At 34.3% G+C, this 25,434-nt stretch overlaps 1 long non-coding RNA gene across 1 annotated transcript in view; it reads right to left on the reverse strand.

Moving 5' to 3' along the window:
- The window catches only part of LOC125254924, a 127,392-nt gene that overhangs the window by 97,033 nt on the left and 4,925 nt on the right, over nt 1-25,434 (reverse strand). The window lies entirely within an intron of this gene.

Below are 25,434 nucleotides of genomic sequence, written 5' to 3' on the forward strand. Positions count from 1 at the left end.
ACACTCAAATAAGAAATTGTATGCAAACATGTAAGCTGCACCTAAGGCAGTTTTTGCATTAACTTCTAAATGTTTTTACTCCAATTCGTTGTTGAAATATAATAATTTCTACACAGTGGTTTTCATTTTCATGACAGATTTATATAAACATAAATTAAATAATCAAGACATCACTAAAAGGTTAAGTAAAATATAATGAATATATAGGCAAATACAGTGCATGTATTAAGCAAAAGATTTTATTTCTCTAGCGAACTAACAAGCTGTGGACACTGAATGGCTCTTTTCTGAGGTGAATGCTACATGACATATTGTTTACAAGCATTCATTGATGTCTTTCTGTCATTGAAACACTGATTGAGCGATTAAAAGAGATATGACAGTTTCAGTAAGTTGTACTGTATCTTTCAGCATACCTTCAGATGTTCTTTCATGTTTATTCTGTAACTAGTATTAAAGAGGAAGAGATGATCGCGTTTGCCCGCGCTGCCGGTTGAACTGGAGCTGGGTACTGTGATCTGTCATGCCGCATCAAAGAGCATCAGAACAGCATTATCTCATGATTTCGGGGACAGAATTTGAAGGATGACACATTGTTTGTTATTGAAAGTAACAAAATGCAGAGCTTATTGCAATTATTGTTGGTTAGGCTACAATGTTGCAATGTAATGTTTCGGTATAATATATATATATATATATATATATATAAAGAATATATATATATATATATATATATAAAATATATATATATAAAGATATAAACATCCTTACTAAATAAAAATCAGCTCTTTCATAGCATAATACTCCCGGAAGTGATAACATTGTGGTGGGGGGGGGGGGGGGGGCAGCACAAAGATCAGTAAGCATTAGAAATGGAATTGGTGACTTATGTGATGTTTCAATTGAAATCCATCCTGTTTAATAAATTTGTAGAAATCAAAATATGGTTAAACAGCAAAATTTCTCATTTAATTAAACTTATCTGCAATGGTTAAACTTAACTTAAATAAGTTAACTGTTAGTTAACTAAGTGTTAAAAGTTAACACTTAAATAATGGTATCAAATATATATACAGAAAAAAAAAAACTTGATGGTGAATGTTTTTAATTGTCATTTGAAGATCTACGCATTCTGGACTGTCTTTTTGGACATGTAATAGGTTAGGTACCATATTTTGACGACTAACAGCAGATGGAAGAAATCTGTTTGAAAACAACCATTAATTTTGCAATTTGGTGACGTTAGTGGCACAGAAATTACACACTTCAGTTTTAATACAGTACAACCTATTGAACGGACTGTATAGGTCTATCCTTTCAAAAATGACAACATAAAAATGGTGTCTGCACTAAATACAGTGTATTCAGCACAACAGCATCCAGTACCCATCAGCTCCTTAAGATGGCTACTAAGTTTCCAGGTTTCCTAAAGGTTAGGCTATTAGTCTCTCGGCCTTCCAAGGGTCTCCAAATAAACAGTAATAGGCTCAAAGATGCCTTTCTGGGAATTAAGTACATTATGCGAGCCATTCTATAAACAGGATCAAATCAGCAGGCGTATACTTGGAGGCTAGGGAGGGAACTCATTTTCTCCGGCATTTTCCCTGCTTGAGGATCTGAAGGGAAAAGTGACAGAGAAAAAACTGGGCTTAAATGAATATTATCAGCATGAAAACAAAGTGACTACCTGAACAAAATCCATTTTACACTCGGCACTTCAATAGAGTTCATCCATCAAAAAGAAAGGCTGAACTGCTCTGTGGAAAATAAGCCTCCACTTCTGGTGGAAATGTGAATAGAGAATTCTGTGGACCACACTCAAACACACACACACACACACACACACACACACACACACACACACACACACACACACACACACACACACACACACACACACACACACACACACACACACACACACACACACACACACCCACTGAAGCTGAGATCAGACCCTGGGAATTGCTTTCTTAATGAGAAGCTTACAGATAGCAGATAAATACAAATGAATGTTGCTCCTATAGCAAGGTAACTAATTATGTAACATTACTTTATTATTTGTCACCGTCAGATATATATATAAAAAAAAAAAAAACGTTAATATTGACAATAGTTTTTGCTGATGTATTACATAGTAGGCAGAGTACATGTATTACAAACAAACCCATTTTGTATGCAATTGCTTAAGGTAAGCATTTAAAGGTAAGGGATTAAGTAACCCAATATTTGTGTGTCCTATGTATTTTTTTATTAGACTAGCATACTGTTAGTAACATTCTAATATCTCCCTTTTACACACATACAATTTTCAAAAGGCTGGCGGGAACTGGGATTTCCAGAATTTTACAAGTTCAATACTCAGACATAACAATCCTTTTTTTTTTTTTTTTTTTTTTTTTTTTTGTAGTTCTTTAGTGCAAGATTATTCATTGCTGGTCCTGGAGAGTGTAGTTTCATCCCAAATCAAATACACCTGCCTGTAATTGTCAAGTAATCCTGGAAACCTTGATTTTTAATCTTGATCATTAGAGCTAAACTTTGTAAGACATGCTACTCCAAGACTGTCATAATCTACATTATGGTATCTTCATAGTGCTTTTTGGCTTCATGAATGCCCCAGAGATGGTTTTCTAAACCACTACACAAAATTTTTTATCTTTGTGTAGTGATTGCAGCATTAAAATTAACTGCTCGATTCACACACACACACACACACACACACTTAATAGATACCCCTTGTAACGACCAGTCAACTCACACCAAATGAATTTAAACACCTCATCTCCAAGCTAATGGAAAAGGCATGTTATTTAGGTTCTTATTGATCAAAACAGATATCAAAAGACCTCACATGTTTGAATTGGGCCATTTGATCAGAGAGGACAGTGGCAATGTATCAGTTTGGGCATGAAGAGCTAATCAACACTTCAAACTTCCTGCATGCTTGACCTTAAACTGTATCCACTTCTACCTCTAAGCCCACACAATTTGCTGTGAAAAGTTAAACCCATGAATGGTGTCCTTTGAGAATTGAAACTAGTCAGTGCTTCCACTCCACTGCCTCCAATTTACCAAAGGTGGTCAACTCTGCAGATAGTGTTGCCATCTAAATTATATGAGCCAGTTGGTTTGGGGAAACACCAAATACCCTTTTCTTTTTTTCTGAGCCAAAGATATGAAATTAATTATTGGCTTGATTAAGGTGTAGGATGACCGATCTGGGGCACCTGGATGCCCCCAACAAAGGGGCAGTGATGGAGAAAGATGTGCACAGTCCATCACGGTCAGGCAATTTCCTAGAGGGAGTTAACTGTGGTCTGTGTTGGGATTTAGACACATCACAAAAGCAGATTCCTTTAAATAAGACCCACTCTTCCGTATCCTCCAACAGTCCTGGAGAGAAGATGTTTATTTTAGCACAGCTTAGACGCCTCTGTTATGACATTGGTTGTGTTATATGACATACATTTTCACCCAGTTTCATTACATCACTTGCTGCCACATGGTTTGAGTTTGGAGCTCTGTCAAGCTGATTCTAAATCCTCGGTTTTCTTCTATATATTAATTTTATAAACTAATATTTTCTATAAACTTTTAAACTAATATTTACCACAAATCCGTGGTAAGTAATACTATCACTTCAATTTTAACCAATTCTTTACCAATTTGTGTGTTTTTTCTGCGTAGGGCACGTGCACCCAGAAACCTATCATCCCAGCCCTCCTTCACTCCGGCGCCGACACACCACGAACCCTGTGTGCTTCAGCAGCAGAAGGTGAGAGCCAGGCCTCGGGCCAGGACTTCTCCCCCTCCACTGCCCCCAGTCTTCGAGATCTCCACCCAGAACCGCTTCTCCTCTCTTCACAAGATGGAACGCGATGCTGTGGTTATTAGATACTCCATTGTCCGGCACGTCCATGCTACCTCAGCTAAAGGTAAGGAGCACAGTCACTACTTTCCTGGTGCTCATGTTCTTGATGTCACTGCACAGGTACCCGCAATCCTGAATGGTGACGAGAGCATCAGAGCTGTCATGCTGCACTCATAAATTAAACGACATCAGGCTGCGGCAGACGGAGATTCTGAAGCAGAATTTCAGGAGCCTGATGACATGGTACACTGCACATCGCCCAAGACAAGGATCATCGTATCCGGACCACTTCAGACATACCAGGTCGAGGACATGAATAGTTCAGTAGATTATTTGCTTTAAATGAATGGTTAATGTCTTGGTGTAATGAACAGAAACTGCTCTTTGTAAATAATTGTAATCTTTTCTGGGAGAACAGGATCGGATCTTCTGTCGGACAACATCTCCAAGGCGCCATGCACCATATGTCTAGTAAGTGAAACCTCAAATCACAGTCTTTATTCTAGCCACTTAATTGATAGAAATGAGTGTAGTACAGTCTATAGAAACTTTGTCTATTCCCCAAATAGTGAGGTCAAACAATAAATATATAGGATCTAGAAAAAAAAAATCTGATCTTGATTAAACCAGAAAATCTACTTTGCCTTACTGAAACCTGGCTTAAACCAAATGATTATTTCGGTCTTAAAGAGTCTACTCCACCAGGCTACTGTTATAAGCACGAGCCCCATCTGGTCTTGGCGGTGGTGTTACAAAGATATTCTTAATGTTACTCAGAAAACAGAACACAGGTTTAATTCATTTGAAGTGCTTGTGCTAAATGTTACACTCTCAGATATAAGAAAAAAAGTCCCTACTATCTCTTGCTTTGGCTATAGTGTATAGACCTCCAGGACCCTATTTTGATTTCCTAAACCAGTTTGCAGATTGTCTCTCAGACCTATTAGTCAACGTTGATAAAGCATTGATTGTTGGAGATTTTAACTAGGGCTGCACGATATATCGCACTGTAAGGTCCGCCCAATCGGTCCAACGGTGGTTTCCCACAGAACGGGGAAGGTTTCTTACGTGTTCGGTCTTTGCAGTGTGGCAAAGTACAGTCTTACAGCACGATACGAAAAATAACATTGAACTTGAACGCAATTATCACTTAAACGCGATTCTTAGTGCGATTATGAAATTGCAAAGGCTGCGATTGTTTTTTATGATATAAATGCTGCCACTTGGTAATATTATAAGAAAACATGGAATTAGTTTCCACTGTTATGCCCATGATACTCAGTTATATATTTCAACACGACCAGATGAAATCTCTAAATTATCCAAGCTGGCAGAGTGTGTTAAAGATTTAAAATATTGGATGACCAATATGGCAACATCCACGTTATGTCGACAATACTGTGAGTACTACTTACAGAACTTTTACCACCCAAACTTTAAATGCACAATTTGACCCTTAAGTTTGACTTGACTTTGTCTGTCCCTAATGCATTGTAAGAGACCTAAAAAGTGCAAGATTCAAGAAACAACATTTTACTACAATAAGTGTGACAGCAAATATACAATTTATAAAAGCATCCCAATATCATGAGAATTCGTATTGTACGAGTTGGTGAGTTTGACTGAAGCAACTTTGTTTCACAACTTTGATGCACCTACAAATCATTTGTTTTTGCACAACATCACCATGAAAGTCCATACATAAACCTAACCCTTAAGAAGATTGTACTAAAACATTTGAATGAGACTGTACAATTTCATACGAATTCACCACAAATTCACGAAATTGTAAAATACTTACAAATTGGCATGAGAATATGTTGAATTGTAACTTATCATTAGCAGTTCACTTCTACAAGTTAGGGTGTACTGAGTTTCAGAAAAATTGTGAAACCACCTTTTCAAGGGGACCTTGATGTGCATCCGAATTCGGAAAAACAATTTCACACAAACCAAATTCTGCAAAATCAGGACAAAAGGATGCACATCACCAGCAAAAATATGCTCAAAAATGAGTTCTCGACCAAAAAATATTAATAAAAAGAAGAAAAAAGTCAGCACACCAAAGCTCCAAAAATAAGCGAAAAATTTAATAAAAGACTCACACGGGTTAAGTTTTGAGCACGCAGGCTCTTCGTCAGACAAGTAAAAGCATTTACCTAACAAGCTTTTATATTCACAGGTGATTAATCAAGGATCACAACAAGAAACAAACAAAAGAGGAAAAAAGTATATCTACAACATAGAACACAAAGGCAAACAGAAAAATATAAGATATTAAATGTGAGTCCAAATTTAAACACGCAAAATTAATAATAAAGAAAATCATGATACCTGTACAAACCTATAGGAAAAAAAATGAAATTCTGCACTTTTGAAATCTTGATTTCTGATAGCGCATCGATGTTCAGAAATGCGTGTTTTTAAAGGTCCGCAAATGTTATTAAATATACATGATATATTTTTAAAGATATATAAATCACATTGGCAGTTTTGCACGAAATAGTGCCTCTTATCTTAAAAATCTTTCCACTATTAGGATGTTTGAACATTTGAGTTTTATAAGTAAAATTACATTGTTGACAGTTACCACATCTGTAATTGCCAAAAGGCACTTTATTTAAAAATTATGAAGGGGGGGTTAAATCCACTCATACTTTTTTCTGCTTTTTACACAAACCAAATTCTGTCATAAAATAGACTTCACCAAAAGATGTATCATTAAAGCACATTGGGAGCTGAGTTGCATGGTGTCTAAAACTCTATAAACTCTACAGACACTGTATAATCATTTAGTTCCCAATGGCAATATTGGTTTAATCATAAAATTCTGATGTTTTATTCAAGTGGTTATCACTCTTGATTAGCCAGGGAGCATAATCAGTTTTGTTTTCCTGCAGGAAAAATGAATAAAGAACCAATGAAACGTGCAATCAACTGTCCAGAAAATCTTTAAAGCACTTCATACTGCAAGATTACTTTTGACTTTACGTCATTACTTGTGAGAGTATGAAATGATTATGGCTCATTTACTGCTTATGCACAAGTTTCTTTTGCTAACTTCCACTGAATTGGCCACTTCCAGTTTACCCTTAAGAAGAGCAAAAAGGGAAACTGTTTGACACTTTATGAAAACATACATATTTCATGAGAACCTCTAAAAAGAAGCTGGCAAGCCACAAAAGGACTTTCCTCAATAGAGGTAATGCATACACCAGATGGCCTTTTTTCTAGCAAAATTGTCTGTAATTGTTTCAATTCTATCTCAGATTGCTTTGTTTCATTCTCATTTTTTGCATCCTGCTAGATCCACATCTGTGTGATACTAACAGGTGTGATGTAAAATAGACAGAGACATAATAAGGGAGGATTGGAACCCGGCCTGCAAAGCATGTCATTGAGCAAATCAAAAAAGAAAATGGCACCATTTTCTGTCCACTTGAGGAAGATGTAATTTTTCAGTTGAGGCCTCTGTCTCTTGAGCAGTGCCTATGTCGTCAAATTCTCAGACACTTGTAAAAGTTCTATTTTTCCAGTACTTTAACAATTTTGATACACTGTTTATGAGTTCATTTGGTTCATGGTTCATTTGGCTCCTTAAAAAGAAAGTAGTTTCAATTTAATGCCATACACATATATATAATTTATATTTATATATAGTATATATTTGTTGTAAGTAATAATAATATAAGATTATTATAATAGATGTTTAGGTATTCAAGTCGCATGTATAAATTGAAACACTACACTGTAAAAAAAATGATTTTTTTAAGTTAAATAAAAATATATTATGATTTACAAGAAAATATTATTTCAAGCCTTTCTACTTCAAAATTGTTACTTGCTGTTTCTTTGTAATTATTTGTGAAATTTACTAGAAATTTCTGAGTGAAAATTGTTTCAAAGTAAACATTTTTTTATTGTATAAGAAAGAGCACTGAGTGAAGATCAATAACTATCTATAATGAATAGCTGATGAGATACAGGCCAAAAATATTGGGTTTCTTTAAAAATCTGTAGTCTAGCGATTATCCTCTAATTTCCACTGAGGAAAACGGCATCACATTATGCTGTAAAATTACACTGCGAAAGACCGGTATGCTTTCCAGCATCTTGAGCTTACAGAGTTTATGAGAATAGAAGAAAAGTCAAAGTTTTCTTTAAAGTCAACTGGTCCACCATGGCATGGTCCCAACGGCGCCCACGGATAACCAGCAGAAGATTAGCTTAGCATCTGAGCACTGTCTCTGGTACACCATCTATTAACACAAGCTGGTTGAAACTGAGATGTCTCATTTTTTTACGTTTTATCATGGCTGTGCAGGCCAGCCAGAACCATTTCATTCAGGCAAGTTCTTGCAGACAATCTCAAGCTTCCACAAATCTTTGCTGTCACAGTCCCAAGATGTCCCAAAAAAATCAGGATATTTCCAATCTTGGCTTGATGGGCCGCACAGAATTAAAAAAGGCAATTACAGAAAGAAGAAATCTTGTGTTTTCTATACAAATACGTACCATTGGGAAGCAGATTATGGGAAATCCGAATTGCTTGTGAATTTGCTGGTCCCTGAATGATAGAACTTGTTATTACTGAATGTAAACACTGCCAAGCTGATGATATTGTGGTAAAACACATCCCACATAAAACAACTCTGGACGTGTTCAATTACCCAAAGCACATTAATAACCTCATGAACAGCAGTCAAGATTTTTGGTTCTAATCTTCTTTGGACAATAACGCAAGAAGATCGGTCTAAACGACTTTGAGTAAAGCCAAAGTGAGACCGTTAATGAGCATTAGCCACTTTCAAGAGTTCGACTGACGATGCAGAGACGTCTAATCACAGTAAATAAGATAAGCTCAGACATATCATAGACAACAGACATGCTGGACCGCAACCAAACTGCAGTCTTACACGGGCGCTGACGCGGAAATGACTGTTATCAACTATATGTCCAAATAAAAATGACCGCAAAGCAGCTCTCTCAAACTCGAGTAAACTATCTGAAGGACTGGAAAAATAAGTTATGTTATTAGCGTAGCTAATTTGATTCCTGTCACCCCTGAAGTGTTAATGTATCACATTATTGAACTGTATTATTTAATAACATTTGCGGTTTAACAATGGCCAACCGAATAACGCTGAGTTGGTTCATGTTCATTTAGCCCCCGCCCCACCCCCCCACCCCCTCATTTTCTCTTCTTATGCTTCAGATACTACGCTAAATACTTTACTCAGAGCACGAACTCCATATTTTCATTATTCATAAGCACTGTCTCACCAATGCAGGTTACAGTAACCATCTGCTGTGGCAGATTAAAGCTACGAAACCTGTCATTATCTAGCCTCCAGCACCGACACGTTCATTTCTATGCGTTTCAGAGTGTGGACGCGTCAGAGATATTCCTGCTCGCCCCCCACCCCGACATATCAACCTGGAAGACCATTAAAGCCTAACCATGTGAATACCACCTATTCACGGCAAACTCATTGTTCACAGCAAGGTAAGTGGGGAACCTTTAGACTGTAATCACTGCTGGAGCTGATTTCCAAACGCAAAAGACGGAGAAATTGGAAAAACTAATGTTGAGGTACTCAGCTCCCGTGGCTTGTAAGATAGGGTGTGCAGAGGAGCAAGTCTAATTCTCGCGCCCTCTTTTTGACGCCAAATTAGAGAACCGTGCCAAGTAAAACATGGCAAGTCACTGACGTGTCGGGATGTATACGTGCAATCACAACATACAGTACACCCTACCTACTCGCTGTTAAAGGTGTGATGCCTGCTCGAGTCAATGAAACCCACAGGCTTGAAGCAAATCAAACCAGGTCAGAAGTTTCAATGCAAATATAGATAAGGCATTTACTGTATGAACTAATGCTGCTTTTAATTATAACAACATAATTTTCTAAGCATGATCATAATCTTTAATGAGAAAAGAATATCCAAAACTAAAAGAAAAAAAGGTTATTCTTAGTAAAAGGTGCCATTTGTGTGTTATGTGTGTCCTCATGACTTGCTTCTGATATAATAAACGGGATACTGAACTTAGATAAATAATTTGATAGATTTAGTGTGTAATGCAAATGAATAAAGTAGTCTGTGAAGTAATTTGACTAATACTAAGTTTTTTTAGTTTAGTTTTTTTTTAATTTCAGCAACATTCATCATCGTTACATTTTAATGGGATATATATTATATTAAAAAATATTATTCTTGGCTCAATTTTAGTAGCACTATTTTATAGCCCTGTTCTGTATAGGTTAACACAAAACATGATTTAAACAAAAAAAATCTTTGAAAGCAATAATATTGATCATTATAAATGTCATGAAACCTTTCCAATTATAAGTCTTGGTTACACTATATTTTAAGGTGTCCTTGTTACAGTGTAATTATGTTTATGTACTGAGTAATATTAATTAACAAAATGTACTTGTTAGGAATAGGGTTTGGTTTGGTTTAGGGTTAGTTGCATATATTTACACATAATTTAGTGTTATTACTGCAGTAAGTACATGTAATAAGTAACAAGAACACTGTATAATAAACGTTACCTAAGTAATTTATTACAAGGCACACCAAAACTGTTATTCATATTATTTGTATATAAATTCCAAACTTACTGTAACAGTGTAAAATAACTCAGCGTTTTAAGATTATTAACAAAATATTTATTGGTACTTTGCATGATGTTACCCATATGTAGGGTTAAGGATAAAAGTGTAAGAACAAAAATACCACAGTTTCCTGAAAATAACCAACAAGCAACCTTCATTTTCAGCAGAATATCAGATTCCAATGAATCATGCACAGTGATACCAGACAAAATACTTTGGGCCAAATAAATACAAAATACATTTCATTTAGTCTTTATACTGTAAAAAAAAAAAAGGGGAAAAAATAGGAAATGTCCTAATATAGAGTGAACCTGTTGGCAGTCAAGATTAACTCATTTAATCAGTCATTTGTAATAAGTTCTTTTCAGGACGGGTGCACAAACATTTGCATTGTCTGAATAACACTGGTCTGTTTCACGGCCGTAAGCAGCTAATACGACCAACCTGTCTGCTTGTGCAAAGCCTGAGGCAAACATTGATGATAAATAACATGCTGTGCTTCATGGCCTTGACCTACATCAATTAATTGCTAACGTTATTCAAAACTGTCAAATTAGATTAGCACTATCATGACTTCAGCAGCCCTGAATCATATATCATATCACTCCTTGAGGAAGAGGGATTTCTAAACTTACTCCAATATCTTTTAACTGTGCTGATGTTGGTGTACTTTTTTTTTTTTTTAACACAAGCAAAATTGTTTTGTGGTGTTTCTCAGGTGATAAATTATGTTAATCCTTGAGGGGCACTGGGGCGGAAATGAATAAAGTGCGAGTGAAGGCAAGATTAGCATATTCCCTAAATCCATTTACAGAGTGCCAGTGTTTTGGAGCAGGGCTTCCATTTCATCAGCTATTATTCTATCATTGATGCTTCATTTCACCAACCCCCACCTGCCATGGACCTATGAGGCCCCCCTCTTTTCCAACTGCCTTGCCAAACCGCATTTTAAGCCTTGCGCTTAAATTTGACCAATATTTGAGTTGGATTAGCACGAAACCTGAGCTGGGCCATTAGGCCATCACATCAATGTTCATAAATGGAATGACAATCAATGGGAAAACATATTAACTCATATCACACTAAAACATTATTCTATATATATTTTTGAACACTGAACAATCAAATGGATCACTTTCCTTAATAGCTTAATAAAGTCACCTGAAACACACTGCATTATATTGGGATGGAATGTGAAGAATGGATTTAAACATTGTAAAATGTGTTAAACAGAGCTCATTTACACAGTTATTGTCAAAGTTTTGTCTTTTGATCAAAATATCCTTTGAATTCTGCGAATGTTTTGTCATGTCATATAATTATTTATTTTAGTCAGTTTTATTCTGACAAAAATGGCTTCTAATTACAGCTAATGAGAAAATATAAAATTATTCAATATAATTTCATTTTTTATATTAAATTAAACATATCAACATTTAACAAAAATATGGAAACTGTTCTTGGGAAAATTTGAGCTCCTAAAATTAAAATTAAAATTAAAATCGGCATAATCTGCATAATTACATCGCATTTTATTGTTGACAAAACAATATTCCCATAATATTGTAATTTCTTGTTATTGTAATTTCACAATAATTTCTTGTTAAATAGAAAGTAGACTCTTATTGGTAGTTAACAGCATAATCATTATCGTAATAGTAATTTCATTGTTAAATGGAAAGTGAACACTTATTGGTAGCTAAAAGCATTATCGTTTTCATTATCCTTGACAAAATCAAACTTTCCATCAGTAATTTCATTGTTAAAAGCACAATATGTAAGATTTTTGGATTAAAATATCCAAAAACCACTAGAACAGAGTTATATATTTTGTTGACTTGTGTACTTAAATTATCCCAGATGTTTCCAAGATTGTTTAAATCCAGAGAAATAAGCAATTTTAACAGGACTCGGACCATGTCCGTGCGTCGCTTACACTATCAATGACATTATACCTGCGTTACCCTTGATTTGCAGTTTTATTTTGTAGAAACCATGGAAACACCAAAGACACTTTAATATATTATATGTTTTATTAGACAAGGGAACAACTGTTTGGATACATTTATAGACAGAAAACTAATCATTGTTATTATAGCTCAACACTTTTAGTCTTATTGTTTGATTGTTTGATTGTTTCTTGATTTTCCGCGAGTACCATGTTTTTATCATACCTCAAAGACAACACTATCAAGTGGCTAACATAGCAAAATCAGATGCAGCTTTATTTTTAGTAACAGCAATACAGCATTATCTCCGTTATACAATATGTTTTAAAATTAATTGCATGCCGTTTAACAAGCCATCCAGCATTTATTAATATATTCTAATATCGATCTAGCTTACAACAAGTGTCTCATAGTATCCAGCACAGCGAGCAAACGCACAGAGTAATGCTATAACATCATTTTCAACACACTCAAATGTATCTAATATGATAAACAGAGCTGCGTTACCTCACATACGCTTGACCGGAAGAAGAGGAAGCAGCAACTATGGCATAATAAAAGTTCTGATGCTCTGGAGCCATGCGTCTCATTAGCAGTCACTCCAGCGGCCTCGTTCCACTCCCACAGCACTCGGCCCTGCTCTGTTTCATACTATAGTAACATTAATAATCTCATCCATGAACATGATTTCTGCCCGAGTCCCATCCCAATTATTTTCCACTGGCTGTGAGTTAAAGACGACATCTCCAATGATTCCATTTGTTTTGAATAGGTGAGCTCTAGAGGCGAAAAATTACATATTGTGCCTTTAAATGGAAAGTAGACACTTATAGGTAGTTAAAAGCATAATCGTTTTCATTATCCTTGACAAAATCAAACATTTTGGTCAGTAATTTCATTGGTCAATGGAGAGTAGACAATTTTTTTCTAATGGCATAATCATTATCGTTGATGAAATCAAACATTTCTGTCAGTAATTTCATTTTTAAATGGAAAGTAGACTCTTATTGGTAGCCAAAAACATAACTATTTTTGTTATCCTTGATAAAATCAAACATTTCCGTCAGTAATTTCATTGTTAAATGGAAAGTACACTCTTACTGGTAGCTAATAGCATAATCGTTTTGTCATCCTTGACAAAATCAAACATTTCCATAAGTAATTTAATTCATTGTTAAATAAATTCTGTGAAAATATTTAGTAAACAAACACACTAGAAGCAGGGAATATGTAGAACGTTATTAAATGTCAGCGTAAATCTGTGGAGTTCTGTGGGAGCAGATTTCGCACGGGCCCGATGATGACCGAAACGCTCCAACAAGCCAAACCAAGAACGAAAAGTGCCATGGCGAGGCTTAAAAGCGGAATATTCTTATTTAGAGCAAGAGGCGTTGTGCGATTCCTCAGTCAAAACTAATCAGCTGCGTCCCCGTGCCGCTCCCCACTCGCGGCAGCCCACAGCCAGCGAAAACATATTTCCATTTTAACGCCTTGAGATGATCAAAGCATCAGCTTAATATAATCAGCTCAAACCCCATTTACCACAAGCCCCACCGCTGCGTCTGGGGAGCGCTTCTCTTCCCCGGCCTATCTATTCGGAAACAGGTGCTATAATAGTAAATTAATTAGACGGAGGCGATGCACCTTGTTCTTTGTGGGCGCCAGCCCCTTGTGGGTCACAGCCTCCAGGAAAATGCCATCTGGGCTGGAATTCCCCTTAGGGACAGGAAGGGAGAAGGGGGGCTGTCCCCGGCCTGCAGTTGACCGTGGCATTTTTTACATAACAATTAACCCTATTAGCCTCTTGCTCGCCGTGTAGCCTCTTTACTTTTCTATGTCTCTACAGAGGTACACGCACTTCGATGCAACGCTTTCTGCAAATGTTCAAGCTGCATCTAAATGCCAGACATGTGGAGGCGATCGGGAGGAGGTGAGTGGCCTTTAACGTAATGTCTGACATCTCGCACCGCAAGTCTCGACTCTCCGATTCGGATGGTTTATTCTCAGGATGGGATCAGTCACGCTGGAGAAACAATTGTCCAGGCAGTGAAGATAATACAGTACATGAGCAGAAGTGATGCAAGATTGGGAAGCACTTAGCGTTGCTAAACACACACATGTGCGCTTGTTCTTCTCGACGGCAGCGGGATTGCTCTAGTGCAGTGCTCACTTTTTGACTTTTTAATTGCTTTGAAGAATGCTAAGTCTTTTAAGGTAGCTAAGTCTCAAACAGCGAGGTGAGAGCTTAAAAGCCTCAGTCTGTCTGATGCTAGCAAAGCTAATAGCACGTAGCAGGCGAAAATGTGCAGAGGAATTTGACTCCACGGCCTGAAATCTGAGCGTCAGTTTGTTTTCAAGCCTCCTTTCTCCATGAAATACAGATTACTGGAAGCGGCTTGTGGCTAATGAGAGAAAAAAAGCCTGAAAATGTATGCCTACAGGATTTTTTCTTTCAGGGAAACTTGATGTAATTAGCAAGCCACCAAAGAAATAGATGCAGAAGTGGCAGTGTTGTGAAGAAGTGAACAATGAGGCATGCAAAAAAGAAGCTCAAGATTGTGTATTGTCATGATACCATCGTGCCATTGAAGGGTTCAGCCATGTGTTGTGTCTTTCTGGGAGTTCCTGTGTTTGCAACACAGATTAAGTGATTAATCAGCGGATTGGATCAGTGAGAAGAGGACTATAGGATTGCGGTCCTCTGAGGTCCCAGGATCAGGCTCTGTGCAAACATCGGGATTTGACGGTAGTTGAGCGTTAAACCCAGAGCAGATGGTGGAGGATGTTGAGTTAAGACAGCGACTGATCTGGGGAAACAGATACTCTCTCGTTAGGTTGAAAGTACCTCTGGGACGGCAGTCAAGTGTTGGACTAACCTCCTGTGCCAAAAACAAACGGAGGCAAACGGTCGATCAAGCCCCTTTCTGCTCCAGAGGGGAGAGGAGAGGCTCAGCCCCCATGATGTACCCAATAATGGGGGCATGGCTGAGGGAGAAAATTACCCCTCTCAGAGAGAGAGAGGGGCAGTTCGAGCCAAACGGGGGTGGGTCTGTAAATGCGGAGGAAGGTACTAACCTTATCTCCGGTCGGTTTATGAAAATGAACAGATCACACACACACACACACATGGCATGAGGCATTATATAGAGCTGGTTAGAAGAACCATTTCTTAACATTTTATGTTTAAAAGCTGAACTGACATACTAAATTCAGTGGAAAAATTGATGTATAAATGGTTTATTAACCATTTGCCAAATTTGACCAAAATACACTGTAAAACAATTGCTCTGCGCTCATGTTATTGCTAAACTGGATATCATCCTAAAGTGTTATTCTCTACATATGTGTGAGCATTGATAAATCGAATCGATGATTTGACTAAATGGCTTAATAAAGTTGCCTGTGATGATCAAGAAAATGTTTATATTTATATTGTGGTAAAATATGCTAAATGAATTTAAACAGGGTAATATGTGTTAAACAGTCATAGTCTTTAGTCATAGTCTTTGTTTTTTGACGGAAATGTTTTGTCATGTCAGTTCATTCATCTGAGTCAGTTTTAGTTGGCATATAATTTTTCATTGATAAAAATATTTTAGTTGACGAAAGGTGAAAATTATATCAAATATTCAAACTTGTTATATATTAATTTAAATGTATTGACATTTAACAAATAAATGGTTTATGAACACTCATTTTCACCAAATTTTACCAAAATCTACCATAAAAACAATCATTCTAGCCCATTAATATAATATAATATAATATAATATGATATAATATAATATAATATAATATAATATAATATAATATAATATAATATAATATAATATAATATAATATAATAAGTATTGAATGCGTATTAGACGACAAACAACAGAAAGTAGAATGTGTGTATTTAGTGAATGCAATCTGTGATAAGGGTTTGAAGAGATATTGTGCACGTGCATGTGTGTATGTGTGTGTGTGTGTGTGTGTGTGTGTGTTGTGGCCTCTGTGAGGTCACACTTCTCATAGACTCAGAGTGTTGAACACCTCGTGCAATGTTGATGCCCTTCACCTGTATGGTAAGAATGCAGCTTCTATATCACATCTTTATACACATACAGCGGATAGAGGCACTGTATTATGGTAGAGTTATTGATTTTATAACAGATTAGAGAATAATGTTGTAATTGTAACATTATTAAGATTGTAATAATTATTTCAATCATTTTATTCTTATTTAATTTATTACAAATGTTTTGATAAATAATGACTTATTCTATTTTACATTCAAATTTAAAAATTGAAATATTTTCTCATAATTATCTTATTTGATTTATTATAAATGTTATTGATGTTATTATAAATTATATAAATGTGTTCTATTATACATTCATATTTAAAAAAACAATTTTTTAAAAACATTTAGTTGATATTCTAATGTCAATTTTATTATTCAGAAGTAAGATTTTGATTTGAGGAAAAATAAAATGACATACATGCTGATATCAGCATATGTGGCTCAGAATGAATATGCTCTCGAATCATTAGACATGAGTTAGACTCATTTTCTTCGGGGCTGATAATTTCAGGTTGCTTTTCTCTGACATACTCGGCATTGTGTATGATCATAAAGAGCTAATAATCTGGTTAAGAGGATTTGGGGCTGAAGTGTCTCACTCAATCTTGATTTGAGTTTCCACATATTTCTTTAATAATCAAAGAGTGGATCTTGATAGAGGTGCACGGATACTTTTGGGAGGGTGTGGGTCTATCTATAATCAATTTTTTTTCCCTCAAAATGCACATTAATTTGCAAAAATGATAGCCTTCCATCAATATGTCCTTAAAAAGCATGCTGCCGGTATTCTTTTTTCTCTTTAATTCAATCAAATCATTGTCGTAACTGGCCTCTTTCAGAGAGATAATGCGGTTAGGCTTTTGTGTTCCAATACCACGAACGGCTGATTCTTTTCAAAGTGCAAAAACTTGAGAGGTTGAATGATTTCTCCTATTATTCCTTAAAACATTTAAAGATTACAGAGGAAAGTTAGCCATTTCAAAAGCAGCACTATAATGAAACCCAGACCGTGAGTTGTAATATTCTTACAATATTACTGTTTTTACCCTCCGAGCAGCACTGTAACTCTATTAAAAGCTTACTGTACATGAGTTACAGATATCATGGCAGTATTAAAAATTTCCAGTACAGAGAAAATGCATAAAAAAAGATTAGCACTTGCATGTCAGCAAACAAACATTAAAAACAAAACAAAAAAACAACAACAACATTTTAGGATGAAATTTAAGTATATCAACATTTAACAAATAAATAGTTCAATTAACAAAAATATACCAAAATTTACCAAAAATCTACCTTTTTATTTTTTTTTTTTTTACCGAAATCTACTGGCAGTCTGGCCCATTGTCTTTACAGTGTATGATGTAATTCTCTGATATATCAATAATGTTAAAGAAAGCAATGTGTTATTATATAACAAATATACAAACATAGCATTTAAAATGTAAATCATGTATTTATGACAATTTAATATGATAATTCAGTTTATCAAAAAAAAAAATAGAGCAACATTCTTTATAAATATTCCTAATTCATTATGTAATTTCACATTCTAAGGCATTTTAATTAATAAAGACCAAGTCATATTTTGATTTTAAATGCAATATGCGATATGAAGATAATCTGTATCAAACATATGCAATCATTTGAATTCATTCAAACTGAATACCAGATTAAAGAATGTATAACAGATTGTTTGTTTTCTACATAAATATAATATAATATAATATAATATAATATAATATAATATAATATAATATAATATAATATAATATAATATAATATAATATAATATAATATAATATAATATAATATAATATAATATAGGCAGCTGATTCTTTTCAAGGTGCAAAAACTTGTATTCTGACAATATTACTGTTTTTACCATCTGAGCAGCAGCGTAACTCTTAAGTAAACTATTAAAAGCTTACTGTACACATGGAGTTACAGATATCATGGCAATATGAAAAATTCCCAGTACAGAGACAACACATCCAAAATAAGAAGAAAAATTCTTGCATGTCAACAAACAAACAAAACACATAAAAAAAAAAAACACAGATAACTGCCTATCCTCAAAATATTTCATTTTCAACGTCTTTGAAATGTCACTCCGCCAAGGGAAGTGAAGACAAGTATACGTTGCTGTTAAAATGTCATTCTGTCAAAGGCAAAATGTGTGTATATTTCAGAAAAAAACACACACACAGCAGCAGGGAGCGAGTGCTCGCTATCGTGAAACAGAGTGCAGGGCTAAAAGGGGCCGATTCCAAGCCCAGATAACAGATGGAAATTGCCACTGGAGAAAATTAGGGTTGTTCAGCAGCTCGCCGATAAGCACCTATTTGCTTTTGGTCATAGTGGCTTCTCACACTTTATAAACCATCATTTAATTACACTGACGAGGGCTGATTGTCAGCGGTGCCGTAAGGTAGAGGGGCCCGGGTGCGAGAGCAAGAGAGAGCACTCGCAGGGGCCGAGAGCACAAAGAGGTAAATTATACGTGTCCTTGGCATTTCAATCACCATCCCTAATGCATTAGAGTTCAATTACATTAGACACTTTGGCAAACGAGAGAAAAGAGAAAAAATTAAAGACAAAAGTAGTTTTAGAGCGACGGGGAGAAAAGAAAACATTTGTGAAGGGCATTTTTATTCAAGCTGGATGCATTGCTTCATTCAAAAATAAAATATTTATCAAGATGATCAATTTGATTATGTGTATAATAGTATTATCCAGTTATTATTATTATTTTATTTTTAATGAATTAATTCTGTAAACGATACACTAATAATTAAAAAATATTGTCTGTATTAATAAAAGCAAAAATGCAGTATTTAATGAATTAATAATTATATCAAATAGTGAGATTACACAGAAATAAAATGGTGTAGAAACAATTGGTAGTAAATTAAATTGAATTAACTGTTAAATTTAGATGCATAAAGTATAAAAACTGAATGTAACACTACAATAAGGTTCCATTTGTATACAGCATTAGTTAACATGAACTAACAATGCCATACAGTTACACTTTATCTTACTTACAGTGTAATTATACAGTAAGTACTGAGTAATATTCATTAACTACAAGTTATTAATAAAATATGTAATAAGGACACTGTAAAATAAAGCATTTATTAATCTTAGCTATTGTTCATTTCAACATTTACTAATACATTATTAAAATCAAAAATTGAATCTGTTAATATTATTTAATGGACCTGAGCTGACACAAACTAATAATAGTTGTATTTTTATTAACTAACATTAACAATGATTAATAAATACTGTAACAAATGTATTGCTCTTTGTTAGTTAATGCTAAATAATGAGACCCATTACCTATTTTCTTGTAAAATCTACTTCAAAATTCTTTATTTTATTTAAAACTTTATATATATATTAGCATTAGAATTTTTAAGCACTAACTACCTTTTTTTCTTCATTAATTGCTCTTACTACACTTCAGGTTTATCTCCTCTAAGGATTATCAAATGATCAATTTCAGCAGAGGTCTTCTAATGAAGCGCTTACACTGAGGGAATTATGTTTGATATAATTACTGCATTGATGTAGGTAAGACGTATATCATACTTTAGTGATGTGCCTGTGCTACGCTGCTGGATCTCTATATGTTGAGTTGTACTGCAGGCTAGTGTTTTGTTGCCATCTATTGGAGTAAAAGCTCATCTTATCTACAAGAGATGAACAAGTCACTGCTGTCATGAGAAGAATCGCTGATGTGATGCGAGGGAAACAAAAGCTATTTATAATTGTATAATTGTAAAATACTACATTAATGAGCAAATTCAGTTTTTAGTCAAATACTATTTAAGTAGTAAAAATGCATGATAAAACATTTAACAGTTATTATATATGAAAGTATCATACAATATGCTACTGTACTGTGAACTGACAAAAATCTAAATATAAAAATACATCATCAGAGCATAATTAAAGGAATAGTTCACCAAAAAATTCCAAACCTGTATAAATTTCTTTGTACTGCTGAACACAAAGGAAGATATTTTAAGAAAGTTTGTAACAAAGGCTGCTTTGTGCCACCACTGACTTCAATAGTAGGAAAAAAAATACTATGGAAGTCAATGGTGGCCCAGAACTGTTCAGTTTCCCACATTCTTCAAACACTTTTTTGAACAACTTGAGGGTGAGTAAATGATGACTGAATTTTCATTTTTGGGTGAACTATCCCTTTAATGTGAATAAGGTTTACATTTGGTAACACTTTCCAAAAAAATGAAAAATATTTCTACAGCATTGATTAATCTTAGTTAATGTTAATTTCAACATTGACTAATACATTATTATTATTAGTCTTTCTTAATATTATTTAATGGACCTGAGCTAACATGAACTAACACTGAACAGTTGTATTTTTATAAAAAGATTATTATATACTGTAACACATGTATTTCTCATTGTTGAATGTTAGTTTATGTATTAACTAAAGTTAACTAATGACACCTTATTGTAAAGTTTTACCCATACATATAGTTTCAACCAACTGTGTTATTTAAAAGTAAAATAAATAAAAATAACTATAATTATTTTATAATGTTATTTAAAATAAATAAAAACGTACCCCAAAAATGTTACTTATATTATATATTCAAGTAAAATTAACTAATATAGTTTATGTGTACACTAGAATATGGCAAACGACAGCTTTCTTATTCTAGTCTATACTGTAGGGGGCACTGCCTCCATACTAATATACATCATGGTTAATTACTCAGTTTCATTAATTAGACTAAAGCAGACAAGAGCAGTCAAACACAAAATACAGCCCTGACAGTCACGTGTTTCTGTCTGTATTGCTTATTCTACCATTTGACAGAATATCACAATCAATAAAAAAAGTGAAATCACAAGAATTATAAGTGAAAAACAAAAAAAACAAAAAAATGAAGAGAAGAGAAGAGTCAGTTTCATTACAAAAAAAATCACATACAACAGACATAAAAAAAAAGATTAATAAATGTAGTAAATGTATAACTATACTGTATCCCACTCAGTGCAGTGGGCTCAATGACCTCCCCTTTTTAGTATGATAAACAAACAGTAAGTAATATCATATATATGATGTGCAACATTTTGTTCTTTACTAATTATTTAACTGTAGTACAAAAATGTAAGATATATTAAGGAAAGATACTATAAGGTAAAACTATTGCACTGGTCTTTTTTTGAGATTATGGTCTATTTTGCTTCCATAACATCCCTTCTTTCAGGCTAGTGGAAATAAAACATTCAAAATACACATTTAAGTGTTTATTTTTATTACACTTTATGTGATTATGTCTGTAGATTTCAAGTTTAATACACATCTTTAATAGCTGTTCTCTCAAAATTAGTTTTTTTTTCATCAGCAACACCTAGCTTACATCCATCAAACGTTACGGTTTTATTCCTATCTTTTTACAGTTTTTATTCCTTTACAGTTTTATATGTTCTGAAGATTTTTATGGAGGGGTGTGTTCATACTGTACATCATTGACCTGATTTATATAACCTTTTATTCCTAAAAATATATATATTTTTTTCTAGCTGTTAACAGTATTTTCTGATTTATGAAGATATTTATATAACATGTTATTCCTAAAAAATATGGTGAAATGCATTTTTCCTGGCTGTTGACAGTATTTTCTGATTTATGAAATAAAAGCAAATTAGCACATATTTAATTAGATAATGTGTGTGTGTGTGTGTGTGTGTGTGTGTGTGTGTGTGTGTGTATATGCGTACGAGGCTTAATACTGTTTAAAATGTTTATCATCACAAATTGCACTCTTTTTCACACACTTTAAGTAAAAGCTATACTATTTAGGTAGTAGTAAGTTAGAATCCCATTCCACTCACAGTCAGAGAGAGAGAGAAAGATCACAAGCTGACACTTCCTCTCCCCTGGAGTCGGGGCCACGGCCGAAATAGCCAATGGGTTCATTTGGAAATTGACTGGCACGTGATTGGTGCAGTCCATTTAAAGGCGCGGCAGGCCGCTCGGATCGATCCCTCTCCCTGCTGCCTTTCATTTCAATCACATGCTGATAGAGGCTTGACATTAATTGGTGAAAGATGTGCAATTATATATGTGGTTGGGGAGGGTAGCATTTGGTGAAGAGTGCTTGCAGCGGGGAAAATGGCTTTGAAAGAGGCCAGACAGATAGACACCAAATTACCCATGAAGAGAAACAAGAGTGTGCTTTGAGTGGACTCTATATTGATGGCTACTATAGTATAGGTGTATTATAAGTATATTATTACACTCACAGGCAGTGTGCAATAGATGAGAGAAACACATGAAAAACATGACCAGTTTACATTTCACTCCAACTCAAAATAAAATTAGACAGCAAGAAAAATGGACAGCAAGACAGCATATTAGAATGATTTCTGAAGGACCATTTGACACTGAAGACTGGAGTAATGATGCTGAAAATTCAGCTTTCCATCACAGGAATAAATTACATTCTACAATATATTCAAATAGAAAACAGTTATTTTAAATTGTAATAATATTTAACAATATTACTGGGGGGTTTTTGTGTGTGTGTGTGTGTGTGTGTGTGTGTGTGTGTGTGTGTGTGTGTGTGTGTGTGTGTGTGTGTGTGTGTGTGTGAGTACGACATTTTGCATTATAGTACTAAGAAAATGAATGCAAATTATCATAGGCCTATATGCACAAAAATATAATTTATTATTCTTTTATATTTAGGTGAGAGGTGACAGTGATAGGTTACATGACGGTAAGTGTAACAGTCTCTGATCCAAAACGTGCATTAAATCTATGAATATTCCGAGTCTAATATAAAATGTTTTATTACTGAGCTGCTAATCCAGCAGTCAGATCTGTGGATGACTGTGCCACTCTTTAAAACCTGGGCAACTATGACAAATGTTATTGGTATTGATGATTTACATGTAAATGAAATATAAATTCAAGTTTAAATGATTTTATTATGTGAAAAGGAAGAGAGTCAGACACTAAAGTATCACAGCCAAGTAGGAAATCTATATTTGTCTGCTGAATGTTGTGCTTGGCCAATCAGAATAAAGTATTCCAAGAGCTGCTTTTAAAGGTACCCTAATCTGATTGGACAAGCAGCATGTTTCATTATGAATGACTTCAGCTGCGCTCAACACAGAGATCAATCTCTTATCAGTATGTGCATCACAATTAATCAAATAATCAAAAATCAAAATTTCATAACATGCAAGCATAAAAGTGAGCAATAAAATGCTCCTACAGTAAAATATTGCATTGGCAATTTATTTTGCAGTGTACATGCCCAAGAAGCTCCTGAGTAACATAAGGTGGGTTAGTATCTAGTTATTACACAGTAATAATTAGTAATAATTACTATAGTAAGCATGTAGTATGAACATGCAGAATATTCTATATCATGACCAAGGGCAAGTATGGAATTTTACACATACAGTACAATAGAAAAACTATACATTTTCTAATTATTTTTTTATTATTATTATTATTATTTTAATGTGATAATAGTACATATTTTTTACTCAACACCCTCATATACATGCATACACTTGAAAAATACTTACAATTTTATTTTATTTAATATATTTATTGTAATGATATATGTATTGTACCTTTTTTTGTCTTCTTTTTTCACATTAACAGGAAAATTACTTATTTGTTAATTATGTATTTGTTTTTTCAATAAAATTGTAAGTTTATATGTGTATATCACATTATAATAGAAATTGCATTGCCATATCAATTTGTCCTCCTGTTTTATTTGCTGTTATTTGGTTTTCTGCATAACACATTAGTGTGATAGCATTACAATACTAAATGATTGTATCTTTAAAATGTCAGTTTAAAACTTTGTTAATGTTTAAAATGTAAAGATTATATAGCTCATAGTTCTAAAAAGGAAAGGTTGAGAATAAATTGCATTTCACTGAAAACTGCTCTACAATATTGCAACATTTCCCTGCAAATGTTCCGGCTAGTCGATGTTTATTGCATGTCATTTTCTATTCTAACTGTCACATCTATGACAGACAATTACCACATCTGTGATCAGCCAACCTATAATCAACATTATTATTTAACAACTGCCACAATAAATGCACTTCTGTTTATCAGATATTTTGCCTTTTGACACGTTTTCACATCTGCTCTCTGCATGGTTCCTTTTAATGGTTGCAAAGTGCAATCCTTAAAAAATGCTACAAGGAAAATGGAAGGAATGAAAATGTTTCGTGTGTGTCATTACTGCATATTACTTACTCATTTTAGGCAAAATGGCAGCCATCATGGTGTATATTAATCATGCAAAGACAGGCAGCATCTAACCTTTGATATTTAATTGATGTTTTATATAATAACAACATTCAGCACTCACAAATGCATCTTTGGATCACCAAATGTTGTTTTTCGAAACTGTAAAACAGCACTGTTACAGCTAAAGCTATAGGTGCATGACGACATCACTCATGAAAATGGTGCAATGTGATATTGAAGGGGGAGGAGTCACAGAAATCACAGATGTTACACTTCAGCCATAATAGCAGGGTAAGAGCTAGTCAGAAGATGCATCGTTTTACCCTCTTAAGACAAGAAACTGAACAATAATACAAGAACGATGATGAATTCAACAACATTAACGATAACGACTAAGGAATATTTCTTTGTTTATTTATTTCATGTAGCAGTTTAACAAAGAAATTAATACTTTTATTTAGCAAGGATGTCAAATTGATCAAAAGTGACAGTAAAGACATATATAATGTAACAAAAGATTTCTATTTCAAATAAATTTTGTTCTTTTGATCTTTCTATTCATCAAATAATCCTGAAAACAATAATTATCATGGTTTCCACAACTGTTTTTAACATTGATAATAATCAGAAATGTTTCTTGGGTAACA

This window comes from Megalobrama amblycephala, linkage group LG2 (assembly GCF_018812025.1).
Source record: "Megalobrama amblycephala isolate DHTTF-2021 linkage group LG2, ASM1881202v1, whole genome shotgun sequence".
NCBI classification, from domain to species: Eukaryota; Metazoa; Chordata; class Actinopteri; order Cypriniformes; family Xenocyprididae; genus Megalobrama; species Megalobrama amblycephala.